Genomic DNA, 14,242 nt, shown 5'->3' on the forward strand with positions numbered 1-14,242 from the left:
CCTGGATTGCTTGTTTAAAATTCTGCCAGCCAGTATTTCTAAGAGAAAGACCAATCCTGAATCTAATATGGGGTTTTCACCGTGCATTTATATAAAATAACAGGTTGTTATGGTAACGAAAACGTTCCAGCGAGAGAAGGAGAATAAATCATTAAGTTTTCGTATGTATAATGATGTTAATTTAGTGCCATGGAACTTAAATTTTCAGTGTTTATAGTTTAATATCATGGAGCTTAAATCCCCCAGGTTATTAACGCAATAAATGGTTTATTATTTAAAACCAATGTTGGAATTTTTACACTGTTCATCCCTGAACGAAATAGTTAATGTATGTTCACAGTAGGTTTAGTTATGCTTTGGCTAAAAGTACTTCTATAACGTTTGTTCCATTTGGGATTAGGATATATCAAACATTTTAACTATTGTGTATAAGATCAATGATGCCAAGCTTGGAGACTGTAACTGTAGCGTTATTTGGTATTTTCTTAATGTCACAGCAAAAAAGAGAGATGAGGACTAGCGTCATAGCGAAGTACGAGTAAAGAACGTCATCATATTTTGCAAGTTTAATGTTGCATTTAGCTTATTTTTTTCAGTTGATAAAGCTGTCCAGCTAGGTACGGTTAAAAGTCTGTCGGGTATATTAACTTTTCCAAACATCTTTTCCAACATGCTCTCGCGTCCCTGATTTCCCAGGTGGTTTGCATTAATCAAACATTATGTCCCCTTCTGGAAGCTGATAAAACATTAACGTCTTCCTATTAAACTTGCATGAAATTCAGAATGAAATGTGGCATTTAGAAAGAAAAACAAAGATCTTTGAAAAGCCAATATGGGATGTATGATTGACACAATATCGTATCTTTTAGTTTCTGATTTCTTTCATTTATCTGCGTGATTGTTCTGAACTGCTTGGGATGCCATAAATACATCTATTTCTATAAGAAACTACAGTACTGGCTTTTGTTGTTGTCATAATACATTTATTTGGAAATTGTGGCACACGAGAGTGCTACGCTATATTTCTTCATATAGTGTTTGATTTTAGCATGTGATGGCATTACTTTTATTTTCTCCAAAACAATGCTGTTTGGTGATTCTAACGCATGCTATTTTTGTAACTTTTATATTTGTAATTGACCAGTACAATACACTTATTAAATAATTATTTTTAGTAGTAGTATGTGTACTTCACATTTTACAAACACAGTAAAATAAGTCGCAGTTTGTAAATGTGATTCTAGGCAAAACATATTAGATTCGGTTATTATGGGGCTAAAAAGTAATGAAGTTAGTTATTTTTTAGCTTCAGTCGATATCCATGTAGAACAATAATGCTACAGTTTCTTTTCCTCATTCCTATTATAGCTTTTAAGTAACTCAGAAATTTATATATATATATATATATACATATATATAAGCTTTAGGCCTGAGTTTGATAATTATTGATTAGGTTCAGTATTAGGTCTTTTAAGCGTAGTTATGAAGGTACGGTTGGTATTAAATAAGAACGAACCGAATCAAATTCTCTTTTGTTTCAGGTTGAAACTAATAGCATTAAGTCGGCTTTCAAGTTCTTCAGGCCCGGAATAAGTGATTCTGTTCAAATAAATCTCATGAGACGTAAGCTGGTGGATTATGTATATTTAAATCCACCAATTTTTCTATCGTAGCAGCCCGAACACTGCCAACGTTATACTTTATAGATAGGTTTGTTTCCTGTAACGTTTGCTTGAAATGTTCGTTGGTTGGTGTATTGAACAGTTAAGTTTGCATGTTGAAATTACAACCACTACTAATAACGTTTTATTGTATTCACGTCCATACGTTTTACTATCGAGTTTTCAAGTTTTGAAGGTAGGAGGCAGAGGTTTACTGTGGTGGCACACTGTGTTTTTCTTCACGTCTAAAACTTCTCAAGAGTAATGAAATTGAAGCTAAAATTAGGGTTAGACGTTAGTATTGTTTGAAATTAATCTGTAAGTAAAATTGATATTAAAAAAAAAGGAACACTTCACCAACTTATTTTAGCTTACACCATTACAGATGTTGTTCATAAAATTTTTGATGAAATAAATACCCTCTAAGCCCATATTTTGTTTATCATATCCAAGCCGATTTGAAAAATCTTGGTATTTGGGCAAAATCAACACTGGATTAAGCAGATACGGCGTGCAGTCTTATTTAATCTCTCGGAAAGTAATATAAATAAATGAATAACATTTTTAAGTGGACAAAATAAAATAGTGTTGTTGTGACATACCCATATGAATAACGATTATCGTATTTCAGTGGTGAATGCTCAACTTTTCTAGAAATATGACTTTCACCTTTGTACAACCAACTTGGTTACCATGTAGAACTGACTCTTGTCCATGTGCTAACCATGTGGAGCTGAAGTTCATTCAAGTATAAACCGTGGTTGAGTCTGAGCCACGTATAAGCTATGTGAAACTAAGTGATTTACGTACAAACCACGTGGATTTGAGTCGATTCCGCGTATAAACCATATGAATCTGTAACAATTTCGCTTATAAACCATGTGGATCTGAGTTTGTTTTACATATGAACCATGTAGAGCTAATTTTGAGCTGTGTTATTTCAACTTAGTTTGAACCTGTGATTCGGATAAAGAAAAGAAAAGAAATTTGGAAAGAAGTATTTCAATTTGTCCTGGATAAATTCTGTTCATCTTTTTCTATACAGTAAACTAGGTGATAGTCAGTGGCTTAGGTGTTTCGCAGATTGAGAGCGTACAAGTGTGTGAATGGAAGTTAGAAGGAAGGAGCCAACATTTGTGACTACATGAAAACGACTTTTAAACAAAACCAGTGTAACCCCTTAAGTAAGTAAACAGCCCTTTTCAAGGCCACATTTGTGAGTTATAATGGCTAGTCACTTGCATTGTTTCGATAGAACTTAGACTACAGTTCCTGTCTGACTGTATTAAAGAAAGATGTATTTTGTTCATGTTGCACATGTATAGACGTCTTCAGTAGTTCATATAGTCAGTAAATTTCTTTGTCGTAATGTATGTATTTATGTGTAATATTTTAAGGCCTTTCATTGCCAAACCTCAAAACAATTTAATGATTTTGGGGGCTTTACCATCAACATTTACATTCTTATTTTATATTCCGCTTACAACAAAAGTTTTGTAACAGCAGAAGAAAGAACATTATGATTTTCTTGAATCATTTTTTGTTAATTTTTATGGATTTTATGGTAGTTTTAAATGAAAAGTAAATTTTTGTAGTTTTAATTATTGATTAATGTGGCAAATCACTTGTCAGTGATTATTTAAAGCTTCGACGTTTTGATTTTGGGTGATAATTTCACTTTCGAAGTTTCCACGGTAGAAACACACAAATTATATCATGTTTTATTAGTGTTTTAAAATTCGTTCGTAAACCAACCATATATGTGGGTAGCGCTAATGCAGAGGATATATATATATATACACACACACAATAATAGCATTTGTTTTTTCTCAGTATCTTTAATTAAATATTAACTTCTCTCTCTTTGGATGTTAATTGATCTTCAAAATCCAAACAGCTTACAAAATGAAATGGTAAAACTACTAAGTATTTATTACACTGTTTAATCGGGTTTATTTTTCTGTAGAACGTTTGCATCTATAAGGTGAAAAAGTTTCATATCACCAGACTTTCTGGATGCCTCTCTCCTTTACAATGTGCTCAGCTGATATCACAACACAACGTCACATTAGAAGTGCACCGTTTATTTCATGATATAGCATCATAACACCATCATTCCAACATATTTATACGAAGTTAATCACAAACAGCTATTGTAAGAAAAGAAAAAGAGAGAAGTGCAACTAAACTAAGATTGGAATAACCATAGTAAAGTTGAGACTCAGAAATATCATTGTGTTGTACGGTTTTTATCCTGTATATCTTGGCTGTATATTTTAATGGTGGATCCAAACATGTTATATTACAGATTTACATGAATACTCTCTAAATTGAGGCTTATTATGGCATTCTAACCGTAACAAAAACTTCATTGGGGGCATTTGTTTTATTTCTTGACACGTTTTTTGACATTCCTTGGAAAGTGAACAGTTACTTTTTATACAGTCGCCGTTATTAAATGGGAATCTTACGAACCTATAATTGGTTAGTTGTTTTATGGTAATATCATGTACTAATATATAAACAGTCACGTAACTGAACACTTATAGAAGTCAGGATATACATGTAATAAAAGCTTACATTTATACCGCTGTAATTTTTGTTAGAATAATATCTTTAAGAATGTGAAGTACTGATTAAGATATTTTTTAAAAAGCTTTTATTTCTGCCATTTTAATTTTCCGTTGAAATAAATGCTATACACACAAAAATTTTACATTCACATCATTCTCATGTTTTATTAAAATCACATTTAGGAATATGAACTTCTGATACAGGCTATACACACACAAATCTTACATTCACATCATTCTCATGTTTTATTTGAAAGTATATATTTAGGGATATGAAGTTCTGATACAGGCTATACACACACATATCTTACATTCACATCATTCTCATGTTTTATTTGAAAGTATATATTTAGGGATATGAAGTTCTGATACAGGCTATACACACACATATCTCACATTCACATCATTCTCATGTTTTATTTGAAAGTATATATTTAGGGATATGAAGTTCTGATACAGAACATACATCCAAAGATTCCTACATTCGCACTATTCTAATTTTTGTTTCAATCATATCTTTATAGACAAGGTATACAAATCTTCGGTCCGAGGGGCGGATTTTGAGTGACACTTCCAATCGTTCTCTTTGTTCATAGTGTGTAATCAGTCCTTGATTATTTTATGAATTGTGTGCAAAATGATGAGAAAGAAATCTGGAAATGATTTGTTTTATTCACCAAAAATGTCTAGAAATGTAACTTGTGAACAAGAAGTGTTTGAAGACGAATTTTGCTGGTGTGGAGTAACTAAATTTTCTAGAGTTAAGTGATCGGAATGTTTTAGTGTAAACACAATTATATACATTACCAAGTATAACAGAACTTTCTGAACATCTAAATTTGTATGTCTTATTGACATAAGTTGAAAACTGACTGTATCCTTATTTACCATCTCGGCTTGGTTATTGATAGAAAGTTTCTAATGTAAACTTATGAACGTCATTCACCAGAATACTGGTAATTATCATAAGCTCTAATATGTTTAACACCAAGCTGATATTGATGATATAAGCGGTCTTTGAAATTGGTTAAAAATTCCGCAATAAGTTTCTCGATAAGTTTGAGTTGTAAACAGTGAAGCTCATAATTTACCGTGTCAAGCAAAATCTTTACTCGAAGTCGCAGAGGATTAATCTATGGTTGGTTGATCACGAAACATTGAACGTTTCTCTTAGGTTCCTTTTACATCATTTAAAGATGACTATATTTACTATCGTAGTGAAACTGTAAAACTACTGATAGGTAATAATAAATGGCAAAATGCAAGTCTAGGGGTGCCCATAATGTTCTTGAAATTTGAAGAAAAACAGGACATACGCAAATAGCGCAACGTCAGTGACAAAGACGGATACCATTTCACACCATCTTTCTCCGAAAAATCTACCATTTGTCTTCTGTTATTGCTTTGTGTAATTTTCTTTTGCCAATTTATTTGAAATATTCATAGCACACATATATGTGTACGTATATGTGTATTAATGGTTGTTGATTAAAACTGTCATATGGAAAAAAAATAAGTTTTTTATGTTGAAAAATGACAGTACTATTGTACTGTTCATGTATAAAATCACTGGCCTGGCACAGAGACTTCAGATAAATGTCCTTAGTTTCAGAGCTGTGATTTCTGATATTTTATTCTCTAACACATCATCACAAATATTCATCCATACACAGACAAATGCTCAAATATTATATATGACAAACATAATATGCCTCTTCGCAAACTTTTATCACGAAGTCAGCATAAAGTCATAAACAAACATAATAACCGTTAAATCTAAACCCCTCCGTGTGGATTCTTGTACATTGTGAGGGGACCTCCCAAGAAAGGTTTTGTTTTCTCAGTTTACCTCATCTGGGACCTAAACATCCGCCCACGTGTTTGCAGTGCGTGGTGACTCGTGAAGAGGAGGAGAGGATCCTGGTGGGTGAGGGGTCCAACTCTAACACAACACTTTGGCCCTGAATTCCTGTTGACGGGCGGCTTTGGGGTGGCCCCCTTTAGTCATTCGACTGGTCCACTTGGGATAGGGTCAACCAAGTACTATTGTTAGATGTTCTCAACAACTATTGTGGACATTGTATCTGATGCTGGTGTTTGAATATAGTGCTCAAGAAAACCTGGCGTTGCTTCAATGTTCTTGTTTGGCATTGTAGTGCATCCCCTCGTGGGGCTTCATGGTTGGTGGGGGTCGGTGGGCACTGAAATATTTCTTTTTTATTATGGATCCTCCAAATAAAAAACTAAATAAAATAGTGAAAAATCAGCCCAAAGGTAAACGACCAAGGATTGAAGATTCTGAGCAGCAATCTTCAACATCTGTAACGCCTCTCATACCTCATTTTCTTATACTACATTTTCTTTCAGATAAACCTTTTGGGCAGATCCCTTCTGAATGAAAGAGGAAGGCATTGCTGGCTCTCCATAGTCAGTAAAGAAGCTTCGATCTGGTGACATATTGGTGGAAACATTCACATCTCAACACAGTGAATTCCTCTTGCATTCAAAGACAATTGGGGATATACCTATTGAGGTTACACCTCGTGCTACTTTGAAATAACCACGAGGAGTTATTGTTGAGATGGATTTGAAGAACATCCCTGAGTCCAAGCTTTTTGCTGGTTTCTCCACCCAAGGGGTTTCTTCAGTAAAGTGTATCTCCACTCGCAAAGATGGAATTACGATGCCAACCAATATCCTCCTTCTGACATTTACATCACCGTGTCCACCTTCCACCATCAAGGCAGGTTATCTTAATTACAGGCTATGGCCATACATTCCAAACCCTCTCTGATGTTTCCAGTGTCAGCGATTCGGTCATTCAAAGACGTCATGTCATGGTTCCTTGACGTGTGCTCATTGCAGTGGCAAGGACCGCGATGCCTATGAATGTAAAATTGACCCTCATTACGTCAATTTAAATGGCACTCACCTGTCCTACTTTCGTTCTTGCCCTAAATGATAGGAAGAAAAAGAGGTGCAGCGTTTGAAAACGATTCATAGCATTACTTATTCTGATAATTGAAAGTTGCTGTCCACCACTTAATCTCGGACTATGCTGCTGCACTTCATTCTACTACTACAGTAGGAGTGCAGACGGATGTCTCCGAGCCTCAAAAAAAATAATTCTCAAAACAAATGGAAAGTCTTTTGACCTCCATGGTTAAAAAGTTGATGAATCAACTTTAACACCCATCTCTGTCCCCGTACATTCCAGCAAACCTCCAGATCTACTTCATTTGGTTCCGATAACGGGTACTTCCTCAGGTACATCTTATTCTCCCACCCCAAGATTCAAAACGGTCATTCGTTTACGTTCTAAGTCGCTGAAAACCTGCCCAATCGACCCAGAGCAAGATTTATGGAGGTCAATAGATCTTCCTCGAATAAAGACAATAAAGAAAAAAAGACGTGGTCGTAAACAGAAGGGCTCTCCACCTAATTCGCCTGCGCATAAATAAAAATGGTCACCTTGATACAATGGGACTGTAGAGGTTTATATTCTAATGTGAATGACATCAAAGCACTGATTACTTCCTACCATCCTGTATGTCCTTTCTTACAGGAAACATTTTTGAAACCTGCCGATACAGTCACCTTTCGGCAGTTTTCTTTGTACAGAAATTACAGGTTGTGTGATGGACAAGTGCATGGAAGGGTGGTACTGTTGGTTGATCAATATGTGCCCACCCTGTCTTTGCCACTGGGCACACCCTTGGAGGCCGTTGCCATCCGTGTTTCCTTGGGTTGTACCATCACTGTTTATTCTCTCTACCTGTCGCCTGGAGACCTATGATCAACCAGACTTTAGTGCTGTCTCACTTTTTAATCCTGGGGACTTTAATGGACATAATCTCCTCTGGGGAGGTGCTGATATTGATGAAATGGTCACTCTGTATAGTGTATGCTCTCAGATCACAACCTTCCTCTTTTCAATAGTGGTTGTTATATTCATGCCCCTAGTCTGTCCTTTACTGCTATTGATGTCTCAGTTTGCTCTCCTTTACTCTTCTCTCACTTTTTATGGAGGATTGACAATAATCCACAAGGCAGTGATCATTTTTCTATCATTACGAGAGACTTGTAGTGATTGAGGTCACCCGACTCGAGTGCCTCAGTGGAAACTGGATCAAACCAACTGGCCCTCTTTCACTGCTCTTGCAGAACTTGATCCCACCATCGTCTGTAAGGCAACTGCTTTTTTATAAATTGACTAGATTAATTTCAATTAAATTGCGAACATTAATTAGAAGGATACGCTGCAGTTTTGTATTTTATGTAATTTTAGGTTATAAGTGTTTATAAAGAAGGATCGTTGACCAATGTCGCCACCTCTATTTCAGCAGTGATTAAATAATTTATTGTTGTTCTTTGTTAAAGATCAATGAGTGTGATGTAAGTTACATAATTTAGCATATGTGGCCAATATTTCACACACAAATGACTGACTTGTTTTTATACCGTTCATTACTAATGGGGTCCATATGTTGTATCATATTGGGTAATTTCGTCTTCTACAACCCTAAGTGTAGAAAACTGGCCAAATAAATTTGATGGCATGACTGATATACATAAATCACAGCAGCAAAAGTTAGTAGAGTTAATGGTAATATTTGTGATTTCGATTTTCTTTTTTGTAAGTGACTCCTGTGTTATGTGGCTTTGTCAGCAAAAACTATTGGACTCATAAACAATTTAGTGTATAAATGGTTTAGAAAAAGTATTTGAAAAGCCGATGAACTCTGTCGGTAATTCTGTGGTTAATGTTATCTTGCAGACTGGAGTATTTCGTTTTGACAAAGTGAAGACTGGATTCAATAGCGTAATGTTAAAACAGGTCTAATAGCTAAGTTTAGGATTTAAAAACCAAAAACAAATCGGCAGTCACCAATCCTGCTATTTACAAGCCGATTAAATAGTTAACAGTCTTAAAACGGATCGAAAGATCTGAGATTTGAGCTTCGATGTCGCTGTATATTTACCTCACTTTTAGCTATATATGTGTTATAAAACTCAATTCCTTTCCTGTTATTCGTATAACAGTTGCCATCTGGGCAAAGAGTGTCGCTGTTTGGTGGTGCTTTCTTTGGTCATCATTTCTAACATCAGTACTCTTCTAAAATATTTCAGAGACCTTTGGCATAAAATAAGAACTTATTACTGACCGCTATGTATATTTCTTAAAGCTATCCGAACTTCGAAGATAAGATTTGATTTTAATGGCGACAGTGTGTGTGCACGCGTGATTGATTAAGCAGCATAGTTACGCACGATATAACATGTATTTATTGTTGTATTCAGACAAATAACAAAAACTAGGGATGAATTTCTTCGTACAACAGAGGTGTTGTAAGAGAAATTTCAATTATGCCGTGTCCCTTCCGTCTTTTGTTTTGTTACTTTGTTTACTGAGGTTGTTAGAAATATGAATCGTAATTATAATTGTTGTTCGAGTTAAACTTGTAAACATTTGTGATTGAGTTACATTTTTATAAATTCTGTTTTAGTAATTAGTGGTCATACTAATCGCATTAACGCGTGGTATAAACAGCTGTGGAACTTTGTAAGGCGCTTCTGACTGTTGCCAAAAGAGCACTTTGTTTGTTTGTTTTGGAATTTCGCACAAAGTTACTCGAGGGCTATCTGTGCTAGCCGTCCCTAATTTAGCAGTGTTAGACTAGAGGGAAGGCAGCTAGTCATCACCACCCACCGCCAACTCTTGGGCTACTCTTTTACCAACGAATAGTGGGATTGACCATAACATTATGCACCCCCACGGCTGGGAGGGCGAGCATGTTTAGCGCGACGCGGGCGCGAACCCGCGAATTACGAGTCGCACGCCTTACGCGCTTGGCCATGCCAAGCCAACAGAGCACTTTGAAAGCAGGTGATATATTTTAATATCCTAGAACTTGTTCATATGAAATTAAAAACTGCATTTGAACTTAACACCAACTTTTTATTTTCAGCCATGATTCGTTCCCTGTGTAATAAAGGTCAACTAGCAGGTCTCCTTAATATATTTTAATAAGTTTCAGTACATAAGGGGTTCAAGATTTTTTTTCAATATTAATAGGTAGTTTGGGACTGTAGTACGTCGTTTGTTACAACGCTAGAAAGCTGGATGCGATCTCTTTGGAGGACACAAATTCAGATAGCCAGTTGCGTTGCTTTGTATTCAAACAAAAAAGAATCTCATTTTTTTGTCAAAACAAAACGTATGACTCGTAGAAAAACGTACCAGTAACCTGTTTTTATTATTAGTGAACAAAGTGCAAAATGCCTTATCTAAGGGATTTGGAGTTCGTTTTACTTCACCATATAGTAACCTGAATTAACGTAGGTATGTGAATGATATTATGGAGGAGTATATCAGGCTCTCAGAGCCTGATAGATATCATATAAGCATCACCATTAAAACTTGGTATTTTCATTACATTGAAGGTGTTTTAGTACAGAATAACGTAATAGCATGCTTTTATATTTGAAACTGGAACAGTTAATACTAGATGTACTTCCACAGAGTCCCTGAAAGCATTCTGTTTCAATAATAAATAAAACCAAAATTAATAGTAACAAATATTTTCATTTCTTGCATTTGAAGTTAATATGTCGTACTGTGTTGTTGTCTACAAAGTGCATAATTCTTATAGTGATTCACATGCACAATTTTTACTGATGTCGAGATAGTACAAATTGTAACATTAAGTGTCCCTTATGCGGCTTCGTTTTAGTGTCTACTTACTGACTTATAGATAACATATTACTGTATAGTGATGCGAGTGATTAAAACAGGTGATCTGTTCAGACCTTTGGACCCCAATCGGGAAGTAACCTTGAATTATGAAAAGGTTCAAAGTGTTTGCACACTGATGCGTAAACTCCATTAGATAAGCGGCAAAAAATGTAACAGAACAAACCTAGTAATAAAATATGTATACAGGTCTAGAACTATGTACTAAATATTACGTAACCACATATTTTTTTACAGTACATTTAGTTTCCCAGTTCCGTATTTCAAATTAAATGCGTTTGAGATCTGCCTTTTGTCTCCTGTTATCACTGCCCAAAAGGTAATCTAAATGGATTTGACGAGGAAATACAAAGGTTAATCTGAAACAGTATTTACATGTGTAATATATTTTTAAGCATTTTAGTACGCGAAGCTGCTGTATGTTTTCTGTCTCCACAGTTACTGGGATATAATTCAAACTTTCATTAAGTTTAGTTAGTTTTACGTCAGAGTATCGATCATAAAAACTACTAAAGTTTTCTGGCTTTCGTTTTGTAGGACTGGGTGAGTAATCGAATACGTCACTCGTATTCTCCATTAGAAAAGATTAATATAACACGAGAAATATTATAAATACCAATAGTGATTGCTTCTGGTAAATAATGTGATATTATAAGAACTCGAAACCCCTTGATAACGTAAGAGTGGGTGGGCCTTAAGCACATGGTGAACGAAAGGCTCGGTGAGAGTATGTTGTATATATTACTATGTTTTGCTTGTGTTTTTCAAATTTATAGTGCTTTTGTTTGAGCTTGACATTTGCTGAGATATAGATGTATTTTCAGTTGAAGTTTAGTTAGCTTTCGGTAAATTGATTTTTATTTCTGCTTAAAGATTGGACTTTTAGTATTTAGTGAACAATTTTAAAATATAAAGTTCTGTTTAGCCTTTTGTTATTTTTCACAAAGGTATGCTGCGAACCTGAATTGTTAAGAAATACGTTAAACGTGTCTTTCTCTGTCTTTCTTTAGTTCTTCACAGCGCACTAAACACTCTTTAAGTCAGACCATTAATCCATCATGCAGATCTTGAACTCTTGTATATCCTACTCATTTTGTCTTGGGGAAATTTGTGAATCTAAAATTAGCCCCAAAGTTACAGTTTGAACACCGAAATATGGCCGAAACATTATAAATCAATAGTTCTGAATATGTGAAAAAAATCACATAAATTTTAGACTCCCACACAACCCATACACAAACACACATTTCTTTTAATTTATACATCTAAAATTCACACTTCTCTGATTTCGAATCCTAAATGGGCAAATTAAGAGGAATATGAAAATAAATTTGCAATTTACGGGTTTTTAATTACAATTTATGTGACAAGTGACTTCTAACACTTCTTCAGTTTGCTGTTTTTAAAACCATAAATTTCAAAGTGATATATTTCAGATATCAACAGTATTTTAGAAAAACAAACATGTCTTTCGTCGTCATAAGTTGTTCTGGTATTGTACAAATGACCTCCTGGACCTTTAGGAAATTAAATATAGATAACAAATATTCTGAATTTGAATCTAAAATGTACAAATTAAAAGGAATTTGGAAAAAAAAAAAAACATCTTTAGTTTACATGATTGTTATTACAAATCTTTGGCCTATTGGTTTCTAATGCTTCGCGTTTAAATGGTAAATAGTAGTGACATTCAATAGTAACAGTTGTTTTCTTAAATAAAAACCTGGCAGAACGTTATAAAATCAAACTAGAAGAAAACATCGAACAAATAAGAGCAAATCTAGCATTCTTGTGTGATGTTGGTAAATCAAACCTAAAGGTTTTGTCAAAGACGACCATGAAACGATATTTACATAATTTAATTTTTGATAATGTGTCGGTTAATTCTACAATTCTTTGGTTAAAAAAAACATTCCAAAAATAGGCAGTGGGTGGTGTTCGCTAGCTACCTTCCCGCTAAGTGTATCACGTCTAAATTACACTATGTGACACAAATTTTGTTCCTGGATAATATGTTTTAGTTCTTAATTGCTTATGTTGTAAAAGTACAGAAAATGGCCATTATTCTCTTCAAACTTTGCTTTTCTGACCTCGATAATGAAATTTAGAAACTAACCTATCTTCTATGTAAAAATGGGCAGATTTGCACATTTTCATTTACATAAAGTCTGAATAAAACAACATATGAATCAAGATGTTCATGTATTTATACTAAAGTTGAAAAATGTCGGTGACGCTTCCTCTGACTTGCGACTTGCATACTTGGTGGGATCCACATGTGGTGGAAGGACAATTTGTTTTGCTTACCAGTCTTTCTCATAAGGTATGCGTATAGTAAATAAACTAAAATGGAAGTCTTTTGGAGTTCATTTAATACATCGTGATGGGGGGTAGGAGGGCAGGTAATTCACTAGCGAAAAGGAGACCAATTGTACTGTGTGCTCGAGATAAACTGTTAGCCCTTGTCTAGTTCGTTTGATATCTGGCTTTGCTGAAACAGCCACTTAAGGCGGAATTTGATGTAGTGTGTGCTGTCAGCTGCGCTGAACATTCGTCCACATGTTGGTCACAGTATGATATGTGGTTTATGAACACGGTTTGGACAGCTGACTTTATTTCTTCTACAAAAGATAGCCAACCCGTTTTGGCATCAGTTGTTCTTAAACTATCTACATTTTGTTTTTCTCCATGGCAGAGTTGAAGACGAAATTATAACGGCAGCCAATATACCATTTAAATTATGACTAATTGTAATTCTAACAGGCAGGATCAATGAAGTTAAATAGAGGCCACCTTTCCTGTTTCACACATCATCAAACTGTAATGTGAATAAAAAGCTTTACCACAGTTCTGTTATCTTTATTAGTGTTCGTGGGAAGGCGAATTTTCCCATATCGAAGGAAGAAAGGATTATGATATTGGGTTTTGTTTCTTTTTATTATTGTTGCGCAAGTGAGAAGGGGTGTATGGTACATTTCACTAGTTGGTTAGATACAGTTATGATGATGTCTTCTTTTGTGTGTGTGAAGTTCCGATTTGAACTGGGTATATAGGATTGTACCATAAAACAGTAAATAAATTTCTGTAGTTTTTGTTTTATGTTATTGTTTATTTCTTGCTTGTTTGTATCTTCATATACCTTGTTGAAGAAGGTACCGTCGACTTCATTTTTCTGTAGGCGCTGCATCCTCTCTGCTGTCTTATAATACAGTACCAGTAATGACGCAACTCTACATATTGTTTTACATTGTCAC

At 34.8% G+C, this 14,242-nt stretch overlaps 1 protein-coding gene across 14 annotated transcripts in view; it reads left to right on the forward strand.

Moving 5' to 3' along the window:
• The window catches only part of LOC143244712 (nucleolysin TIAR-like), a 204,816-nt gene that overhangs the window by 91,133 nt on the left and 99,441 nt on the right, over nt 1–14,242 (forward strand). The gene's annotated exons all lie outside the window — the stretch shown is intronic.

Source organism: Tachypleus tridentatus, chromosome 2 (genome assembly GCF_004210375.1).
Source record: "Tachypleus tridentatus isolate NWPU-2018 chromosome 2, ASM421037v1, whole genome shotgun sequence".
Classification (NCBI taxonomy): domain Eukaryota; kingdom Metazoa; phylum Arthropoda; class Merostomata; order Xiphosura; family Limulidae; genus Tachypleus; species Tachypleus tridentatus.